We start from the raw sequence: 23,151 nt of genomic DNA, 5'->3' as shown, positions 1-23,151 counted from the left end.
GTGAGGAGGCGTTTCTCTAGACATCTTGACATAGTATGGATTCCAATGAAGAACCTGGATTTGTTATAAATGTTACTCAATAAAATCTATCTAAAACCTTTAGTGATTTCTGTACCATTATATGGTTATGTCCAAATCAGCCCTGATCTGATGCAAAGAAGTGAAATCAATCTCACAAATATTTCTGGTGAGATGTAATTCATGATTCACAAAAGGATTTTTATCTTTTAACTAACTCAGAAGGAATAGATTTACTAAAAGTAATGGTGAAAAAACATCATACACAAGAACATTTATGTGAAGAGAGCATGATGGATAGAATTTGGTGTTAAATACCAACGTAAGGAGAAATAAAACTGCTATTGGTATGGGAGTGTTCTGTCATCATCCCAGCCAGATTTGGGAAATTAATGATTAATCTAGAAAAGAAATCAAAATCCTAGCACAGTAGCATGATACATTAGTGATGGGAGATTTCTATCACTAGAGTATTTTCTGAGGTACTTTTTTCCTCCTAAAAGTGGAGCAGCTGATAAATTCTTAAAATTCCTTAATAATTCCATTCTTGAAATGATTGAGAGGAAGCAATGGATTGCTATTTTGGACCTAATTTTAATAAATGGAGAGGAATTGGTTGTCAAAAAGAAATTATGGGAATCTTGGGAGCAAGACTATTCCATCTTTGAATTCTTGATAGATAAGAAGGAGAAAGCTAAGTGTAGCAGATCATGCAACCTAAATTTGGATAGAAATATTTCAAAGAATTCAGAAAAAGGAAAGATAGAATGTTGGACCCAAAGAGAGGAGGAATTTTTAAGAATGAAATTTTGACAAAATACAATTTAACAAATATTTATTAAAGGCCTCCAATGTGCAAGGCATTAGAGGTACAAAGATAAATTCTACAGGAGCTTTTAGTCTCCTTAGGGAGATACAGAGAGAAACCAATGCAGAGTAATTAGAGGAGATTGAGAACACTAACCAGCTGAACCATCGTAAAAGATGCTATTGGCATTGGTACCTAAGTTGAATCTTGAAGGAAGGCAAAGATGCTAAGAGAGGAAGTGAAGATGTAATGCACTCCTGATCCAGGCAAAAGTAAAGAGATGTGAAATGTCAAATGTGGTGAACAGTTAGTAGACCATTTTGACTACTATTGAACATAAAGGGAAATAATATGAAATTCAATCCAATAAATACTAAGTGCCTATTATGTACCAGATTTGGTGCCAAACAACAGTGTTATGATTAATAAAAAAGGACAGGCTTTTTTTTCCTTCAGGAAAACATAATCTAGAGGTAGAGAAACACAGAAGGAGATAGTAAAGTATGGTGGGGGGGGCACTTAGGGGGCACCTAGTGTGGAAGCATCTTCAAGGAGTAGAAACCAGGCAGAGGAGCAGATGCACAGTGGAGTGAACTGAATCCACTTTCTGTTTTCTATTTTAAAAAAAAGTCTTTGGAAAGAATTAGTTTTCTACCCTCTATCTTCCCAATTAGAGGGGAAAAGTATTAGGGAAATCAGATTGTGGGAACCTTTAAATGTCAGGTTCAATTTATATTTTTATATTATTCCACTGAATAGTTCTGAGCAATGGAGTATCATGATCAGATCCATGTTTTAATATGGAAAATTTGAAAAAGATCATTTTTTTAGGGGGGGGAAGAATAGAAGCAATAAAAATGTAGAAAAATCCAGTATGTAAGAAAAGAAGGAATGGTATAATCAGGAAAATGATTCTTCAAAGGGGACTTTGGCTAGCAGATTTTTTCTTCAATACCTATGATTTTTGCTTATTTATTTTTCCAATGATATGTATTGTTGTTTGTTTGTTTTTTTAATTTATTAAGGCAATGGGGTTAAGTGACTTGCCCAAGGCAGCTAGGTAATTACTAAGTGTCTGGGGCTAGATTTGAACTTAGGTCTTCTTGACTCCAGGGCCCATGCTCTATCCACTGCACCACCTAACTGCCCCTCCAATGATACCTAAAGATAAATTTCAATATTCATTTTTGTAAAAATTTTCTCCCTTCTACTTTTTCTTCCCCCTACCCTACAATAGCAAGTAATTTAATAAAGTTTACATTTGAAGAATCATGTTACATATATTTCTACATATTGCTAATTTAATGCTGTGAAAGAAAAATTAGAACAAAAAGAAAGAATCACAGAAGGATAAAACAAAGAACTAATTTTAAAAATAGTATGCTTTTATCTACATTCAAATTCCATAGTTCTTTCTCTGAATGTGGATGGCATTTTCCATCACAGGTCTTTTAGAATGTCTTTGATTACTATATTACTGAAAGAGTTAAGACTATCATATTTGATCATCACACAATGTTATTATTAGAATGTATAACGTTCTTCTAGTTTTACTCCACTTAGCATCAATTCATATAAGTATTTCCAAGTTTTACTGAAATTTACTTGCTCATCATTTCTTACAGAAGAATCATATTCCATTACATTCATATATGACAACTTGTTCAACCATTCCTCAGTTGATGGGCACCCCTTAATTTCCAATTATTTGTCAAAGAGTTAGCTTATTTTTTAAAAACATTCATTCTGGTCTTAGAAGCAAGAGCAGGAACCAATAGAAAAGTCAAAGACTTAAAAAATGTATTCTGTGGAATGGAGAATAGTTGACCACTTATTTCACCTTCCCTTGTCTTTTCAATGCTAAATATCATTAAATTAAAACAAAAAATTCCTATTAACCCCAAAGCATTAAATTACTTTTATTTTATCTTTATGATGCATTTAGCATTCTCTAAATAAATTGGTCATTTTCATATATACATGAAACAGAACAGATTAGAAAAAGAATATTATATATAAATATATTACAGAGTAACTAAGTGGTGCTGTGAATAAAGCATCAAACTTGGAATTAGGAAAACCTAAATTCAAATCCAACCTCAAACACTTACTAGCTGAATGACTCTGGGCAAGTCACTTAATCCTATTTGCCTCAGTTTCCTCATCTGGGCAAATCACTCCAGTATCTCTGCCAAGAAAATTTCAAATGAGGTCATAAAGAGACAGACATGACTGAAAGACAATAACATGTACTGTAGATCTATCTCTCTTTTGCACAGGTTTTCTTTTTAAGTGCATCTTAAATTTAACTTGTAGCTTTCAAAACTGTCCTACTTGAGTATGCTTCTTTTTATTCTCTTCTACTGATTTTTAAACTCGGTGATCCTTTTTGCTTCCTTTTTGTTTTTTTCCTTTTTTGCTTTCCAATATTGAAGGCTTTTTTGCCTTCCCATTCTTCTCCTTCCTACCCTCATTAGAAGAAAAAGAAAAATCTAGTCACAAATTCATATAGTTAACAAAGCAAATTTACACATAGGTTATATAAAAACATATCTACCTTATTCTGCCATTTGAGTCCACTAGTTCTCTGACAGGACATCAGTATTATGCTTAATCATCAGTCCTCTGGAATTATATAGTTGGACATCCATTGAATCTATCAGAATTCTCAAGTCTTTCTACGTAGTTTTCTTTAAAATTTTGTTATTGTAGAAATTATTCTCCTGGTTCTGCTCTCTTCATTTCACATCAGTTAATCCAGGTCTTCCCAGTTTTCTCTGAAACTGTCCATTTTGTTATTTCTATGCTGCAATAATATTCTATTAAATTAATATATCCTAATTTGTTTAGCCATTCTTCAGTATGTGATTACTTCCTTATTTCTAGGTCTCTGCTTCTAATAAAATGAACTACTATAAAAAATTTTTACACATAGATCCTTTTTCTTCTTTCTTCATTCTCTTTCAGGGTTTAGGTCTAGCATATTGTTCAAATAGGTGACAGCTTAAGAATGTTGATAAACAGGATTATGTACAAAATGGAAAAATGGCTATGGTCAAGGACCCTGAGTTTATGTCATAAAAATTTTTGTGTAAGGAATTTGATGTAGAAAAAGAAAGGAGTTTCAAAGGGAACATGAAAGCAGGGACTTCCTATTTGTGTCCCCAGCTTTTTGCACATGTCTTTGAATACAAGAAATACTTGTTATTTTTCAACATTAATTCCTTTATTTATTCCTTCAAGTACTTGAAAGGATTTCAAGTGAATTAGACTTGCATTGTGGCCCCAGAGAGGAGAACCAGAAGCAGTTGGTGAAGGTTACAGAGGTTCTAATTTAGGTTTCATTTCAGGAATTGTTAATAATGGATGAAATAAATGTTAATAATTGCTAATAATAGCTTATCCTTCATTTTTCTTTAATTTTTTTTTTAGTTTTTTTGCAAGGCAAATGGGGTTAAGTGGCTTGCCCAAGGCCACACAGCTAGGTAATTATTGAGTGTCTGAGACCGGATTTGAACCCAGGTACTCCTGACTCCAGGGCCAGTGCTTTATCCACTGCGCCACCTAGCCACCTCATATCCTTCATTTTTCAAAGAAAACCATGACATCAAGGAAAGTGATGCTATGACAAGCAAGTGAATTGGATTTGAGGGAAGGGGGCTTTGCAAAGTCATCAGTCTCATTTTCTCCTCAGAAACCATTTGGGCCAGGTGGACAGTTATGAATAAGAAGGACTAGAGATAGCATAGATGAGGGGCAATCAAGGTTAATTGACTTGCCCAAGGTCACACAGCTTAGTAAGTGTCTGTAGCTGAATTTTTCTCAGATCTTCCTGCCTTCAGAGTTAGCACTGTATCTACTATGCCATTTAGTTGCCCCCTAACAATTAGGCGTGATCCAAAGATAGAATCTACTGTTCCTCATCCCTTGGATGAGGAGTTGAATTACTAATTTATCAAGTTTGGCTTGTACTGGATAACACCAAAAGTTCCTGAAATGTGTGACTGAGTTTGGAGCACTGTCAGACTTCATTGATATGTTGGTACCAAGAGGATGAAATGACTGACCCAGGATCTGTACTCCAGGACTGTACCCCAGGTACCGTTGATTTTTAGTCCAATCCTCTCTCCATTACTCTTCTCATTTCTTAAAGTACAGTACTGTTATATTATATTCATATCACATTGTTTTTCAGTTATTTTCCAATTAATAACCACCCACTTTGTTTCTATTTGTTACCACAAAGAGTAGTGCTAGGAATAGTTTGAAACATATTGAAGTTTGTTGACTTTTTTGATGTATATGCCAGGAATGAGATTGTTATGGGTAAAAGTGATAGCCAGTATAGTCACTTTTCTTGTGTGGCTTTAAAATTGATATCCAGAAGATTAATGATCTTCCATACCTGCAATACTCATTTTTTTTTGTCTTTTTCCAAGGCAATGGGGGTTAAGTGACTTATCCAGGGTCACACAATAATAAGTATCTGAGGTCAAATTTGAACTCAGGTCCTCCTGACTCCAGGGCAGGCACCTTATCAACTGTGCCACCTAGCTGACCCTATCCTTTCTTACTGCTGAATCCCCTTGCTTCAAGATTCTTCTTAGTGCCACCTTTTTTTCTGCAAGAGGTTTTTTTTTAGTTCCATCTGTTATCCTCTCCAAAGTTATTTTGTCTTCACTTTAATATCTTCAATATCTGTGCATGCGTATGTGTGTATGTGTGTGTGTGTGTGTGTGTGTGTATGTGTGTGTTTAGCCATGTTATGTCCTCTATTAGAACAGAAACTTGTTGAGGATAAGAATTGTTTTTCATTTCTACTTCTATTTCTGGTGCCTAGGTGTGTAATATTCTGACTATGACACAAATGGTCATTTGTGGGGAAGTATTGCTGATCTTCATTTTTTTTAACCTTGAGGAGGTTAAGAATCCCTATCCAGTAGTTGCATTAAAAGCTAATCTAACTGTGGGTCAGAGATATCAAAAGCCCAGTGAAGAAATGGTTGTCACCTGAAATACAATTGAAGTTCATATCCCCAGGTGATGGTGTTGTTTGACCATAGCATCTCATAAAGACTATCACCTGAGGCATAAAGGGGTTACCATCTTGACAGAAAATGTTCCTGTCAATGAAAGTATTTGAAAATGTTTAGAAGTATTTGAATTAGATGATGGTAAATGATAGGATCTATATGAAATTGTCCTCTACAAAATTCTGAGACTTTCTTAGACCTGACTTGAGGAATAATTAATTTTATACATTTAATAATCTAAATTGTTTTTCAAGCTTCAGAGTGATATCTACTAGTGGTAGCATTCAAAGATTTGGTATGAACATTTGTTTATCTTTCTATGAGATCTTATTGTCTTTCTATGTCTTTCTATATATATTGGAGTTCCAATTTTCTAAATCTATTCTTGCATGGAAACATTTATCTTATATTAAATTTTTATTTCTTGGGTTTAAAGTATACAAATAGTAGTTGATTTGAGTATGTTAATTAAAAAAACTCTTAAATTAAAAAATTAAAATTAAAATAAAAAATTCACAAATCTAGATCAAAGCCTTTCAGATATTATCTAATTTATTCATATTCTTTGTGAGGTTAAAAAAGGTAAGTTAATAGGATTAGCCTCTTCACCCTAAAATGGAAAATTCTACCTTGGGGCAAAAAGCCTTGCCTTTAAGGAAGATTTCCCCTCTTAGATAAGGATGTTTTTGTCAGAAGAGAGTCAATTTAACCCAGGCCTTGCTGCCCATACCCTGCTGAGCAGAGACTGATTTGTTGCATTTCCCATTGCCTTAATTGGAGGGGGGGAGGGGAGGAAGACAAGTTTCACCATGTAAAGATCTAAACTTATTTTAGAGTGAAAAGAACCCTCTACAATTTTGTTTGTACTCACAGTAAGATCAATTTTAATTATGTGAAAGGGAATTTTTTAAAAAATTAAAATTTAATAATATCTATTAAAAATGACTTAAAACATTTTCATATAAGTAAACAATTTAATCTTAATTAGAGGTTAATCTTAATTAGACTTTAGTGATTTTCTTATATTTCTTCTAGATATTTTTTATTGAGTTTTTATTGAATTTTATTGAACAGAGTTAGCTAGGTGGCATAAGTGGATAAGGCACCTGCCCTAGAGTCATTTTTGTTACAAATACCTGAAAATTTCAATTCCTCAAATATGAATTTTTCATTCAGGATTATACTCAAATTTGCTGGATAAGTTTTCTTAGATGTAATGCAAATTTTTGCTCTTCAAAATATCCAAAACTCTTCTGGTTTTTACTATAGAAGCTTCCATGTCTTGTGAAACTTAATTCATTTTCTTTTGAAAGGAAGATAATTAAATATGACAACCAAGAAAATTGATTTTTTTTTTAGGTTTTTGCAAGGCAATGGGGTTAAGTGGCACACAGTTAGGTAATTAAGTGTCTAAGGCTGGATTTGAACTCAGGTACTCCTGACTCCAAGGCCAGTGCTCTATCCACTGTGCCACCTAGCTGCCCCCTGAAATTGTTATTAATGAGATAAATATAGGAAATGATAGCAGCTATCAATCAACAAACACTTATTAAGTGGCTATTATATGCCAAGTGGCTATTATATGCCAGACACATACTGAAGTCAAAAGTGAAACAGTACCTATCCTCAAGGAGTTTATAATCCATCAGGGGAGATAATACATATATAAACATAAAGGTTATTTAAAAAAATCATTAGGAAAGACAACTTAGAAATGAGCTGAGCCTGAAGGAATCAGGAGTCTAAGAGATGGGGGTGAGGAGATCAGTAGGGAGTGTATTCTAAACCTAGAGGATAGCCAATGAGATAATATAGAGGAGATAGGAGATGCATCGCTAACAATCAGCCACAGTAAAGCAGGCCAATTTGGTTGGTTTATAATGTGAAGGGAAGTAATATGTAATAAAGATAGACTAATAGGTGGTAAAGGGTTTTTAATGGTAAATGAGTTTTTATTTATCTTAGAGCAATAAGAGAACCACTTGAGTTCATTGAGTGGGTGGTGGTAGTGGTGGTGGTGGAGGCATTGATAGAGAGATTAAAAATGATTCAATTTAATTCAAACCACATTTTGTGAAGTTCCTCTAACATGCAGGTCTCTAAGCTAGGTGAATTGATAACTTACAAAATTATAAACTAGGGCCTGACACTCCCTGTTCTTTATATACCAGGGAAAAGATTACAATTGGCAGCAGGAAACAGCAATATAAAATACAGATGTTATGAGTGCAAAAGGTCCATAAAAGCAGGGACAAATAGTGAAAAATGGTAGAGAGACAGATGAGGACATGGGAACAGGGAATGTGATGGTGAAAGAAGGACAGTAGTATGGGGAAGGGATTGGGGAAGGAGAAAGGCAAAGAATATCACTCATCATGGGCTAGAGTTAGGAGCACTAGGTAACATAGAGATGGAAGAGGGAGTAGGAAAAAGGAGTTTGATGCATCATTTTTGTAATCCTTTTTTGAGAAACAGACCAACTCCTATTTATGCCACCTGGGAACTAGTTCATTAACAGATCCAAACCATCTCAAAGTTAATGAAAAAATTTCAAAGTTATATATCTTATATTTATCAACACCTGTTTGATGTTCTGCTGGTCTGTAACTTTTGAAGTCTGTATTTTGTCTGGGACTTACACATTATATAGGACTTGACTCCTAACAAGCAGCACCTGGATGCCTTCCCTTGATTCATCACATATTACCAGGATGTGAACTTTGGCTCATACATGTTATAATTTATAAATTATGCTCCTTTGATCTTTGAAACAATTTGTATATGACTTTCAGTTTTCCCTTAGCAATCTTATTTCCTGCTTCTTCTTGATGTTCATTTATACATGACAACAGTTTTTTTGGCAAAGATACTAGAGTGGTCCTTCTCTAACTCTTTGAACAGATAAGGAAACCGAGGCTAACAGTTAAAAAGTCTATACAGATCACACAGTTAGGAAGTCTCTGAGACTGAATTTGAACTCAGATTTCACAATGTTCAGTAATCTATCCATCTAGCTTTCCCTTCATACTGGTTACCTATAAACTTTCTACATTGACTCAAAGGGGGAAGGTGGTCAGGAGGAGTGTAACAATATACAATTACAGTAGGGAGAAAAAGACAAAGAGAAAAAGCATTCCATGACTATTTTATGGGAGGAAGGATAGTAATACAACATTTTGCAATTAGTAACTCAGTGAATAAACATATAATCCTGGAATGAGAAAGACTTGAATTCAAATCCAACCTCAGACACTTAATAACTGGGTGACTTTGGGCAGGTCACTTAACCTCTGTCTGCCTCAGTTTCCTCAACAACTGTAAAATGATGATCATAATGGCACCAACCTCCCAGAATTATTGTGAGGACCAACTGAGATAGTGTTTGTAAAGTGTTTAACATGGTGCCTAGTACATACCTTAAAAAAATTCTTGGGGCACCTAGGTGGCACAGTAGATAGAGCACTGGCCCTGGAGTCAGGAGTACTTGAGTTCAAATCCAGCCTCAGACACTTAATAATTACCTAGCTGTGTGGCCTTGGGCAAGCCACTTAACCCCACTGCCTTGCAAAAAAATTTTTTTCTTGCTTTCTTTTCTTCTTTTCTCTAATTTTATCCTTACCACTAATAACTAGGAGATTGTTCTGTGGACCAGGCCTTATTCTAACCTGAGCACTATTATTACAAAAGTACTTAAAACTAACATTTAAAGTGTGTGAGAGACTAATTGGAATAAATTTGTAGAAGACTGAGAGGATGTTGCCACCTACCAAGTATGGATTTACTGGAATCTGATTTAAGAAGTTTTGGGGCCTTGTCCCAACCAAGAATCTGATCGTGTAAAGTTGAAGGTTTTTTTGACCCCAAACCTCCCACTGTTTGGCTCCAAATTGAGCAAGAGTGAATGTAAGTAGCAATTGTTTCCGTTTTGACTAGAATCCCTGCAAGTCTTCCCCTCTCTGATTTATTTATTTTTTATTTTTCAGACTAGATTAAAGAGTCTCATTTCTTTCTTACCTAGCCACAATCACTGAATGGGCATCACCTTAGTCAAACTGTACTGTAGCTAATTTAAAAAGACCAAGGTCTCCCACTGCACTCAGGGCCATCTCCAGTCAACCTGATCCAAATCTGGCCACTGGATCTAAGCAGCTGTGGAGGAGAAAGTGAGGCTGGTGACTTTGCATAGAACAAAACTGGCTTGAATCCAATTCACTTGCATGTCATGGCATCACCTCCCTGAAGTCATGGTTCCCTTCCAGAACAAAGGACAAACAACAACAATCCCAAGTCTGAAAACAGGTAGGACAGGGAAAGGGAAGGCAGAAGGAATAAGTAGGAAGGGAAATTGTTTTCATTGGAATCCAGAGTAATTATCCTTTTTTAAAACTTTATTATTGATTAGTCTTGGGGATTTTGTTGTTACAAATGGGATAGGATTGTTTCATTCTCTAGACTTTTGGTCTCAGGACTCCTTTACATTCAAAAATTTGACTCTCAAATATCTTTTGTTTATATAAGGTTAATATCTGTCAATATGTACACATTACAAGAATTTTTAGTTGTTATTATCTAAAATAGATAATAAATCCATTACATATTAAACAATAACATAATATTTTATTTTTAGTATTTTAAATATATGTTCCAAAACAAAAAATTAGTAAGAGTTTATTTTATGTTTTATGAATTTTTTTAAAATTGGATTTAATAGAGACAGCTGGTTTCACATGTCTGCTTCTGCTTTCAATCCATTGTGTCATGTTTTCATTGAAGAAAATGAAGAGATTGGGTGGCTAGGTGGCATAATAGATAAAGCACTGGCCCTGGAGTCAGGAGTACCTGGGTTCAAATCTGGTCTCAGACACTTAATAATTACCTAGCCATGTGGCCTTGAGCAAGCCACTTAACCCCATTTGCCTTGCAAAAAAAAAAAGCACAACAAAAAAACCTAAGAAAATTAAGAGATTCTAGCCTCATATAGATATAGATATGTAGTTAGAAAAAAAGCAACATTTTAATAGACAAATACTTTCTTTATATTATCATAAAAATAGTTTTGACCTGGGGATACCCTGAAAAGGTTTTGGAGATCACACTTTAAGAGCTTCTGGGCTAAGCCAACAAAGCAAATCTAGATGTCTCTCTTTCTATTGGGATTTTCTTTGTTTTCTTTAAGTAAACTGTAAGCTTTCTTCAGTTTCTGCACATGAAGAATTATTTAAGGCTCTCTCTGCAAGCTTTGCTACTTGTTTTCAAGTGCCAGAATTGTGCTCTGGAGATGTGTGAGGTCATTAACCTCCTTTAAGTAAGCAACACATTTCTGCTTCCTCACAGAGATCCATTATCCTCCACATGATGCTGTCCCAAGAGGATTCCATGGGTCATCAATACAAGAAAATGAAGCTAGATATCTCAGTGAGAAACCTGATGGAAAAGCACTCACTGTCCTGATGCCAGTCATGATTAAAAAAAAAAAGAAAAAGAAAAGAAATCCTGGCTCTGCATCCTGTTTAACTTCTGTGGGGGAAAGTTCTGGTCCCATCAAAAAGTCCGCAAATAAGCTGTCAAACCTGAAAACTCTGACTTTGGATTTATCAGTTCCCTTGGAATCCAAAATTTATTTCGCTTTCTGAAAGGAAAAAAAAAGGGGTCTTTGAGGTCCCCAAGATGAGTCACAAATTTAAGTTTTTCAATGTACCCTGACATTTGTCATAGGATGCTTGAGCTCGAAAGAACCTTAGAGATGATTCAGTGCAACTCATTTACTGAACAAGTAAGGAAATTGGTTCCCAGAGAAAGCTCAAGCTTCCCTTTACCCACTGCTTATAACCTGGTCAACTGTCTTGTCATCTTACTATGTTACCCTGGCCTTCCTATGCTCTTCCCCTTCTGTAAGCATGAACCATGATCAAATCAATTCTGACATTTTACTTGAATGTAGAGTACCAATCTATTACCCAAAGGCTCCACCTAACATCCTTATAATTTTTTAGACCAAAGTGTCCTTTTTGGGTTTCAGTAAAATAGATAGATTAATGGACTATTGGTGGAGTTAAGAATTGGTACATCCATTCTAGAAAGCAATTTGCAATTATAACGCCCCAAGATCATTAAACTGTGAATGCATTTTGACCCATTAATACAACTAGTAGGCCTAGCCTCCAAAGAGATAAAAGAAAAAAAGAACTCATATGTACAAAAATATTTTAAATGGTATTGTATTTTTTCCGATGACATGTAAAGACAATTTTTAACATTCTTTAAAAAATTTTTTTTTGAATTCTCGATTTTCTCCATTCCTCTCCTCTCCCTTCCCTAAGATAGTAAGCAATTTGATATAGGTTATATATGTGCAATCATATAAAGTATATTTCTATATTAGTCTTGTGAAAGAAGTCACAAACCAAAAGGGGGGAAAAAATGAAAAAATAAAGTAAAAATAGTATGTTTCAATCTGCATGTAGATTCTATCTGTCCTTTCTCTGGATGTGGATCGTTTTCCATCATGAGTCCTTAGAATTATCTTGAATCATTGTATTGTTGAGAAATAGGTCAAACATGGTTGATCATTGTATAATTCTACTATTACTATTGTATACTTCTTTCATATAGCAAATATCTGGAAATTAAGCTTGTTACTATTAATTGGAGAATAGTATCATAATATATTAACATAATGAATATCATTGTAGAAATAATGGAATAATAAGTGATAAAAAGTCAGGAGAATATAGCTAATCTAAAAAATTTTAAAAGATATGAGAACTATGCTCAATGAAATGACCAATTATAATTTTGGAAGTCTAAGCATAGTATTCATCTCCTGACATAAAGGTTATAAACTGAATAAACAAAATAAAACATACATACACACAAACACACACACTCATATACATTGCACATATACGTCATGGACAATATTAAGAATGTTTTGCTGACATACATATTTGTTACAAATATTTTGTTTTTCTTTTATTAATTTTAACATGAGGTGAGAGATAAAAAAGGATAGGATTGTCAGAAAAAAAGAAAAGAAAAAAGATTAGATTATTAACAAAGACATACATAAAAATGGTCACCAAAAAAAAATCAGAGATATTATCATCTTTTACAAAGTACTAATTACTTAAAAGTTATAACAAGAAAAGAAATAACACTCCTTCTCCAAAGTGACCTGAACATGGGGCACATTCTTACCTCACACATAACCTATCTTTCCATTCTCTCCCACACTGGATGATCCAGTCAAACTGGCCTTCTCTGTTCCCCTCACTCAAAACACTCCATCTGCCTCCTCCTATCCTTGAAATGCCATCCCTCCTTATCTCTGTCTCAGTTTCTCTCTTCCTTTAAAGATAGTGCTGGAGCACCATTTTCTCCATAAAGCCTTTCCTGATTTTTCCAAATGCTTCTTCATCCTAAACTATCTTGCACTTATTACTTTGTTTACAATTGTGTTTATTAATTTTATTTATGTTGTATGTATTTTTATGTTCCTCTTTCTCCCAGAATTATTCCATTCTTGTACCTACCACCCATAGCATATGGTAGATACTTGTTGATAAATTGATTGTCACTGCATCCTCCTCTCTTGCAATCTAAGAAAATTGGTCTCTCTGTTCCTTACTCATAACATTCTATCTCCAATATAGTCTTCTTTCTTCCATACTGCTTTGTATTCAGGAGTATGCTGGAGTCAATTTTAACTGACAAAAGTGATTGTTAGATCTTCAGTGGAAGCATTTACACCTTAGAAACTGGCAAATCTACAAACCTGGGCTTGATTTATTTTTTCATTGATTGTCTAGATTTGAGAAAGTGATGGAGAAAATGTTAATAATGCAGATTCAACTAAAAAATGTATTATGGATATTCTAACCCATTCTTCTCCCTCCTTCCCCAGGGTTTGTCTCAGTTTCTTCATCTGTAAAGAGAACTAGAGAAGGAAATGACAAACTACACAGTATCTTGGCACAAAAACCTCCTGTAGGGTCAAAATGAGTCAGTCACAACTGACAAAATGACTAAACAACAAATACACACACACATATATGTGTTGTAATACATATGCATGACTGGAAATGACTGAACAATAAATATGTATATATTGTCACAAATATGTGCTATTCAGTCAATTTTTTCAGTCCTATTCTGCCTCTTTGTCACCCCATCTGGAGTTTCCTTGGCAGAGATAATGGCATTCTATCTACTTTGCCACCTAGCTAAGCTACCATATATAACTATTATGTTATAAATGGCTGTTTTACACACACACACACACACACACACACACACACACACACACACATCTGTCTTCCTATTAGAAAATAAACTCTCTGAACAGGGATTCTTTCATTTGTTGTTCTATCTCCAGTGCCTCCCACAGTTTTTGGCTTTATAATATGTGCTTAATAGTTTCCTGTAGATTGAATGAAAGATAGATTGGATCAGGTTGATTGGGACTTTAAAAACTAAACAAGGGCCAATTAGGTGGCACAGTGGATAGAGCAGTGACCCTGGAGTCAGGAGGACCTGAGTTCAAATCCAGCCTCAGACACTTAATAATTGCCAAGCTGTGTGACCTTGAGCAAGCCACTTAACCCCCATGGATTTAAATTTTTTAAAAAAAGCAAGACAGAGAAGTTTATATTTTACCATACAGGCAACAGGAAACCCAGAAGTTTTGAATAGGAGAATCATATTATAGAATCGACTTAGGGAAAATTACTTTGGCAATGGTGTTTTGGATAGACTGGAGTAGAAAAGAGATCAATAGGGAGATCAAACAGAATATTACAATAATCTAGGCAAAAAGTGAGGAGGATCTGAATGTTAAGTGTCAGGTAGATGAATAGAAAGGACTGAAGGTAGAAGTGGCAAGTCTCTAATTACTAGAATACTCTATTCTTCTGACCCTTCCAAGCCAAAAGGCGATTCTGTCTTCCATCCTCTTTCCCTTAAGAACAGGAAAATCAAGACATAACACAGACAAAGGAAACAGCAGGTTCATATATTCAACATAGGGTACTGGTGCCATCTCTCTCCCTACCTAGATCGACATAAGAGAAAAAAATAGGGATTCAGTCTATCATCTTTTGTTTGCTTACTCAATTCCAGCTCAGCAGCTAATCAAAAGTCTTTTCTTTACTACTCATTAAGTAGGCAAGAAGCAGTCATGGAATCCATGCTTAGACCCAACCCTTCCTTTACTTATCCTTGTGAGCTCCCAGAAGCAGTCACCAAATGTCCATATAATGGTTCCCCTACACATGCTCCCAGGAGTGTGTTCCTATTGACCACTTTGCCTGTAGAAATTTTTTTAAGCATGAAGTAGGGAACAAAGATTTGGTTTCACATACAATTCTTTTTTTCCCCTCTTCTACTATGTTTATGAGAATGCTTGATTTTATTATTTTTTTTAATGCTGTTAAATTTAAAGAAAAAAATCACATATTTTGCACTTTTATAAAAAGGGTATTTCTGGTCTCCACTGTTCTTTGAGTGATCATCCTCCTGTAGAATGTAAATTCCTTTAAGGCAGGGAAGGTCTTTGCTTTTGCATTTCAATGCCTCCTACATAGCAAGCATTAAATAAATACTTTTCAAAGAATTAATTATCTTGCCCTTGGACTCACAATGCTCTTTTGGAGATAAAAGTCTAAACAAAAAATCAGGTCAACTAATAAATATTCCTTGTTACTTGAAAGAACAAATAGCCAATCAGATACCTCTTCTGGCTTAGGGAGGCTGACTGTAAGTTTGAGCAAGATTTATGCTACCAACATTTATTAAATGCCTATGGTATTCAGCATACTGATTTTAAGCAGAATATAAAACTCTATGCTTTGTATTAGATAGTGTAGACTCAGGTTTCTATAGCATTTCCCCCAAAAGAAACCTGAGACAGGTAGAGCAAGGCAAATCTTATCACCTTTAGTTTTCAGATCAGAGAAATAAGTAACATCTGCTCATGTCAATCAGCTACAATGCAGTGATTGCGGGTAGAGTTTTGTCACAATCCTTCGACTATTCCCCCCATTATTTCCATACCACAACACCTCTTGACAGTATTCCACCCTATTCCCCAGGGTTTACTGCATTGACTCTCACTTGGATTAGTTCTTAGACTCCTTCCTCTAGATATTCCCAGTTCCCTACCTCCATTTCTAGAAACTGGCTCTTGATTCTATATTAATCTTTTCTTACCTTATCTTGCCCTTCCCATTGTTGATATGACTACTAGGTAGGGAGATAGGGGTGTGTGTGTGTGTGTGTGTGTGTGTGTGTGTGTGTGTGTGTGTGCGCGTGTGCACGTGTGTGTGTGTGTGTGTGTGTGTGTGTATGTGAGTGTGTGCCTCTGTGTGTGCTGGGCTATATCTGGTCTACTGATTTTCCACTTATCCAATCTAAAAAATTTGTTTTTATAAAGTAAATAATTATGCATAATTATGCTGCTAAATTCAACTCTGAGATAGCTCAGATAGAGACAAGCATAGCTATATGAAATTTCCCCTGATAGCTGTGCAGAGTTACTGAGAGGAGGGAGAAGGAAATTGGAACTCTCCCTTTGCCTCTGGGAGCATTACACCATCCTAAAGAATAAGTGTGTATATGTGAAGAGAATGCTTGCTTCTAAGTTCATTTCATAGTCTTGAGTCATAACTATTAGCTAGGTGTCAGCTGGACTGTTCCTGAGACATCTAACAAAATCCCTCTGGCTGAATGCTCCTTGCTTCCTGGACCTGTTTCATACTGTAGTTAGCTAGTGCAGTAGATAGAGCATCAGTCCTGGAGTCAGGAGGACCTGAGTCCAAATTCAGCCCCAGACACTTGACACTTGCTAGGTTGTGTGACCTTGGGCAAGTCACTTAACCCTGATTGCCTCCTATTCAGAGCCATCTTCAGTAGTCCTGATCTTGCCAGTGGATCCAGATAGCTCTGAAGAAGAAAGTGAGGCTTCTGACTTGGCACAGAAGCCCTCACTCAAATATAATTCACATGCTTTTCATGACATCATGTCCATGACATCATGGTCTTCTTCTAGAATGAAGGACAAATATCATCATTATCCTAATAGAGATAAGAAAGGTAGCTCAGTGGATCAAGTGCTAAACCAAGAGACAAGAAGACTCATCTTCCTGAGTTCAAATCCAGCCTCAGCTACTTCCAGCTATGTCACCCTGAGCAAATCTCTTTACTTCTGCTTGCCTGACAATATGGATCATGGGAGGACGAAATAGCAAACTACATCAGTATCTTTGCCAAGAAAATTCCAAACTGGGTCACAAAGAGTTGGACTCAACTGAAGTGACTGAACAACACTGATTATTGTTGGAGAATGAATGGAGACCTCTTCCAGAGCTCTCTACAAATTGAATCAGTAATATTGTACAATACTTAAATTAGGTAGAGAGATTCCTTTAGCTATAGGCTAGCAGTTTATGAATTATTTTAAAAAATTCATTTCACTCCTAGAATTCTCACAATGGAAGACTTCCACCCAAGAGTTTCTCTTTCAAGGAAGACATCCAGCCATTCATTGTTAGCTTCATTCTGTTAGCTTCATTCTATTCTAAGGTTGTACTTCTGAGTCTTTGGACTTTCTCTACAATATTCCTAGGTGGATATTTTTATCATATTCAGGACTTCTTTGAACTTCCTTTAATGTGGTTTTCTCTTATTAAAATATAAGCTCCTCTGTCCCCTACTTGTTTTTGCATTCCTAGTACAGCAATGTCTGAAATATAGCAAGTGGTTAATAAATGCTTGTTCATTTGACTTGCTAAAATGATGACCCCTTGAGTACTCTGATGAAATCAGTGGACCTCTCCTTGGAATGCTTTGAAATGCATAAAATAAATGCATAGGATTATGGGGGATCTACATAATATTGAAAGTCATCAAAATTTGTGCTTGTTTATATAAATATGTGTGTAAGGAAGCATATAAAGTTCTATAGACTCAAGGTTATGAATTGCTAAGTAATAAGAATATCATTGAAAAAGGGAACTTGTAGAAAATACATGATAATTGTGAAGCACAGTCTAGAAGAGTTAGTGTGGTATACAGGAAACCATGAATCTTAAAACTGCCAACCAAGAGTACTTCCTCTTTTCCTTTGTCCTAGAATACTCTTCTCTAGATTAATTCCCACTTTCTTTCTCCCAAGGCTCTTGGGTCTATTTTAACTCATATATTTAATTTGGGGAATGACAGTGAAAGATGAAAGTAATAATTTGAACTATGAAGGAAAAATAAAGGAGTGGCAGAAACTTGTTAAGAAGAGTGAAAGAGAAGAAGATAAAGACTAGTACAAACTGAAACTTGAGAGAAAATACTAAGGACCACAAGGAGATTTGAACAATGGGCAGAATCTAACAAGATTGAATTCAACAGGGATAAATGTAAAATGTAAAACTGTCTACAAGATTTTAAAAAGACACAATCAAAAAATGAACCCAATAAAGCCAATATGGTTTAAGAGGCAATTCCTGTATAAAAAGATTTGACTGTTTTAAATGAATTCTCAGTTTGAGTAAATAACAGAAGGTGACTGACTGCCCAGAAGGATGTGTTAATAGAAGGATAGTCTTCAGAGCAAGGGGACAGGAAGACACTACTCTGGGTATAAGACACAGTTGGTATTTTGGGTTCAGTTCTCACCATTAGATTTTGTGAGGGAGATTAGTAAGTTATAACATGTGCACAGAAGGTGCTCAGATCACAATGGGACTTGAAACTATGTCATATAAAGAAAGAATTGGGGATATTCTGGAGAAGAGATGAGTTATGTGAGATATTATAACAGTCCTCAAATATCAGAAGAAATTCTTTCTGGAAAGGGAATTTGTCTTATATAGCTTTAAGGTTAGAAAGGAAGTGAACTGGTGGCAGAAGAGAATAAGCATTTATGCAGCACCAACTATATTGTACCAGTACCTTAGCACAACGAAGTACTTTATACATATCTCATTTGATCTTCACAATAATCCTGTGAGGTAGGTGCTATTATAATTCTTACAAACTGAGGAAACTGAAGCAGAGGTTAGGTGACTTGTCAAGGATCTCATAGCTAGTAAATATATAAAGTCAGATTTGAACTAATGTCTTCCTGACTCTCAACCCAGCATTCTATTTACTAAGTCACCTCAATCAGAACCTAGGAATAATAAAAGAAAATTATGAATGAGGAAGGTTTTAGATCACTCTAAAGGAGAGCTTCCTAACATTTATGGACTGGTCAGCCTGGGGAGATTTAGCAAGTTCTCCATCATTGATATCTTTAAGTGGAAAATATATTTGTTGGGAAGGGGAAAGGGAATGTGTAGGTGATTGCTTTTTTGGTGCATAAACAATTTTAGAAATATGTGAATCAGGGCAGCTAGGTGGCTTAGTGGATAGAGCACCAGCCCTGGAGTCAGGAGTACCTGGGTTCAAATACAGTCTCAGACACTTAATAACCTAGCTGTGTGGCCTTGGGCAAGCCACTTAACCCCATTTGCCTTGCAAAAACCTAAAAAAACAAAAAACAAACAAACAAAAAAAGAAATATGTGAATCTATGACACAATGCTAGCCTTGATTAAATCATCGAACACTTTTTTAAATACAATTTTTGTTCATAGATCTATGATTTCCTTAGATTACAGAACTGCCCAATGAGGATATTCCCTCTCCCAGTGTGGATTGGTAGCCCTGCCACAGATTTAATCAGACTTTAAACATTTAGAGTTTTATACATTTGCTAGAGACACTGAGAAGTTACCTTGGTAACTCAAGAGCAAGAGTAATTTAATATTGTATAATAAAAACATTAAATATAATATAACATGATGATATAGTATAATATAGAACAAAGTAAAAATAGAAATATAGTTTATATCTTATTCTTTATATTTATTTATTAAATGAGATAGTTTTAAACGGAAAATAGAATTTGCTAACTTTAAAAATAAATTATAAGGGGTGGCTAGGTGGTGTAGTGGATAGAGCACCGGCCCTGGAGTCAGGAGTACCTGAGTTCAAATCTGGCCTCAGAAACTTAATAATTACCTAGTTGTGTGGCCTTGGGCAAGCCTTGCAAAAAAAAAAGAATGCCCTTGAAAAGATGAAAATCGTTGCTTAAAAAAATTATCCCTCATTAATACTATTATTTGGACCATGATAATAGGACATTGTGACAATTCAGATAAAGTATAGATGAAGTTTACCTTTAACTTTTTTAATATTGAAAAGATCTGGGATGTCAAGGTTTGAATGCTTACCTGCAATCAATTATAGTTGTTTACTCCTTCTCTAAGAGGACTGATGACATCAGGAAGGAATATCTTGACTCGAAAGTGAATTGGAACTGTGCCAAGTTCTGTCTCACTCACTTTCAGATTCAGATTCATTAGAGTCCAGTTACAAGACATAGGTCAGTATGACTGACAATGGCCCCAGAAACAGTGAGAAACCTTGGTATTTTTTAAGCTAAAATCTTGTCCAGGTCTCAGTTTCTCTGAGGTAACACCCATTCATTGATTAAAGACTAGGTAAGAATTGAGACAAATGATGGCCTAGTTTGCTTTCATAAAAAAAATCCAGTCTGGGAAGGGAAACCCTCAGTGTATTATATTACACTATAGTAAATATTCTTTAGTGGTCAATGGGGCCATAAAAATTAAGTACCAGGTGACTGAATGATGAACTTCTCCACACTTATGAGGACTAGTGAGTTTAGGAATGGTGTATATGTTTGTGTGTGTGTGTGTGTGTGTGTGTGTGTGTGTGGAGGAAACAAAATAAATCATTCTTTAAGGCCATAAATAAATGACTTTCATTTTTCTAGAAAAAGTAATCATTGTTTCTTTTAAATATCTCTGAAGTATCTTATTTTTATAAAAACAATTGATGTGCTATTTACGCTCTTTTTATTAGTATGTATTAAGAGACAGCTAGGGAACTGTATTAATGGAAGGAGATTCCAAACCTGGTATTTTTCATACTGGATAAATCTGAGACAGTTTTGGCATTTTTGCTCATGAACAGAAATGGTCAAATGAGTGAGATCTTGATATATAGAAGATAAAATATATTTATACATCAAAACCAACTCGGGAAGCAATTTTTTATAAACAACATTGAAATTTTAAATTGGGTCTTTGACTTCATTGGTTAGGAAGCATTTCCTCCATTACAGATCCTAACCTTCTTTTCATAGATCCTTTTCTTGTAAGCTTATGAGATTTGTCCATTGTCACAAAGTTAGTATGTATCAAGTAAAGACTTGAGTCTACTTCTTTCTGACTCAGGAAGATTTTTCTCTCCATAAAGAATGCCACCCTGCCTTCTTCTACAGAGTCCTTGGCTGACAAAAGCCTAGATTTGGAAGAGAAGCTTGGATAGAATCAATCATTTTCACCTTTTTTTGTGTCTTGGATATTTTTGGTGATCTACTGTCTATAGATCTTTTCTCAGAAGAATGTGTTTAAATACATAAAATATATAGGATTACAGAGGAAATTAATTCTATTGCAATACAGATATTAGCATATTAAGACAACTTCAGGAATCTTAGATTCCTGATCTGGTCAAACTCCCTCATAGTTTTGCACATTGTTATTGTTGTTCAGTCATGTTTGACTCTTTGGGATTCCATTTGGGGTTTTCTTGGCAGAGTTACTGGAGTGGTTTGTCATTTCCATCTCCAGATCATTTTATTTTATTTTATTTTATTCTTTTATTTTTTTATTTTTTATTTTTGCTGACTCTTTTATTTCAAACATTGTAGAAGAAAAAAAATTTCACATAACTGAAGAGAACAGCAAATTCCACATAGAACACATTCCTTAGCTGGCTCAGCCTGCAAGAATTTGAAAGATACATATGTATGTATACGGAGCAAAGGCAAGGTGCCTCGCATCATGCCTAAGCAGAGACTGAAAGGATGGCTAACTGGGGAGTGAAGCAAGTCTGAACCAGATTTGTGGTGGCCAGTCGAAACAGGTCTTCCAATGGTCGTGTGTGGGCTGGACAGTGCTTCCTAGAAACTGCTCTTCAGATCCCAGAAGGCCGTAATAGAAATGCATAATCAGCTGTGCTACAAGCTTGGCTGGGGTGCCATCAGGTCAATGTCGCTCAGGTTCCTGGCCAGCCAGACACCGGCGGCAAAGAGTCCCAAATTCCAATCAAATCCCTCCGGAAGTCGTTCCTGTCCGTGGCAAAGCGGTAGGCGTCCCGGAGCCACTCCACGAAGCCCTCGGGGGCTCCGGCCCCGCGCCGGGGGTCGCCGCCGCCTGCGCCGCCTGGGGCGGCCCCGAGGACCCGCTGGCGGCCATGGCAGGTTGCTCCAGATCATTGTATAGATGAACTGAGGCAAATAGGGTAAAGTGACTTGCCCAGGGTCACAAAGTTAGTATCTGAGGTCAGATTTGAATTCAGGAAGACAAGTCTTCATGACTCCAGGCTTAACATTCTATCCTCTGTGCCACCTACTTGAATCACATTGCCCTAAATAGCATATAGTAGGTGCTTATTGTTCAGAGAACTAAGTTAAAAATAAAATTTTGCAAATGAGGAAATTCAGGTTTAGAGGGGTTGAATGGATTTACAAATGATAATGAGGTACCCAAGTTTATGGATATTAGTATATTTCAACTATAACATAGCTGTATTTAAATAACTGATTTTTTGTGTAGCAGTTTTGAATTTATAAAGAATTTTGGCTCAGGTGATTACCCCAATAACAACTGTATGAGGAAGATATTAGTATTATTTATACCTATTTTGCTGATGAGGATACTGAGGAAGAGGTTAAATGACATGTCTAGTTCACACTTTGTAATAAAGAAAATAGTCAAACTCAGATCTTCTGGACTCCTTGTAATAGTAATAGCTACAGAGCTAATAATAATCATACCTACATTCAGAGCATGGGAACAGAGTCCTGGAGTATCTCCAGAAGGATGAAGTGTTTTTTCCCTCATTTCATGGACAAAATTTCAAAATGGAAGTTTAATAGAAGATATCCTCCTAATATACATTTTTCCCAGATAGCTAATGCTGTAAAATTTTCAAAAATAGAAAGAATAGGATGTTACTGCAAGTTTCTGGGGTAGCATTGGTGGTGGAGATTTATATTAGTCTTTGGGTGATATTCACTTTCATGATGACATGGGTATATGCGGAACTAGTGCCAGAACCAGGCTAATGTTAGGCTGTTCCTAATTGGTTGGACTGTGGAATCAATTATAAAATCTACCAAGAGGTTAAACCCAAGGAACTGGAAGTTAGGAAGAAGTAAAACAGAAAT

At 35.6% G+C, this 23,151-nt stretch overlaps 1 long non-coding RNA gene and 1 pseudogene across 1 annotated transcript in view; both read right to left on the bottom strand.

Moving 5' to 3' along the window:
• LOC141502558 (uncharacterized) overlaps window positions 1–23,151 on the bottom strand; it is a 63,475-nt gene that overhangs the window by 28,749 nt on the left and 11,575 nt on the right. The gene's annotated exons all lie outside the window — the stretch shown is intronic.
• Window positions 21,677–22,177, bottom strand: LOC141502200 (mitochondrial import receptor subunit TOM6 homolog pseudogene; annotated as a pseudogene).

This window comes from Macrotis lagotis, chromosome X, assembly GCF_037893015.1.
Source record: "Macrotis lagotis isolate mMagLag1 chromosome X, bilby.v1.9.chrom.fasta, whole genome shotgun sequence".
Classification (NCBI taxonomy): Eukaryota; Metazoa; Chordata; class Mammalia; order Peramelemorphia; family Peramelidae; genus Macrotis; species Macrotis lagotis.
This window is presented reverse-complemented; position numbering and strand designations above follow the sequence as displayed.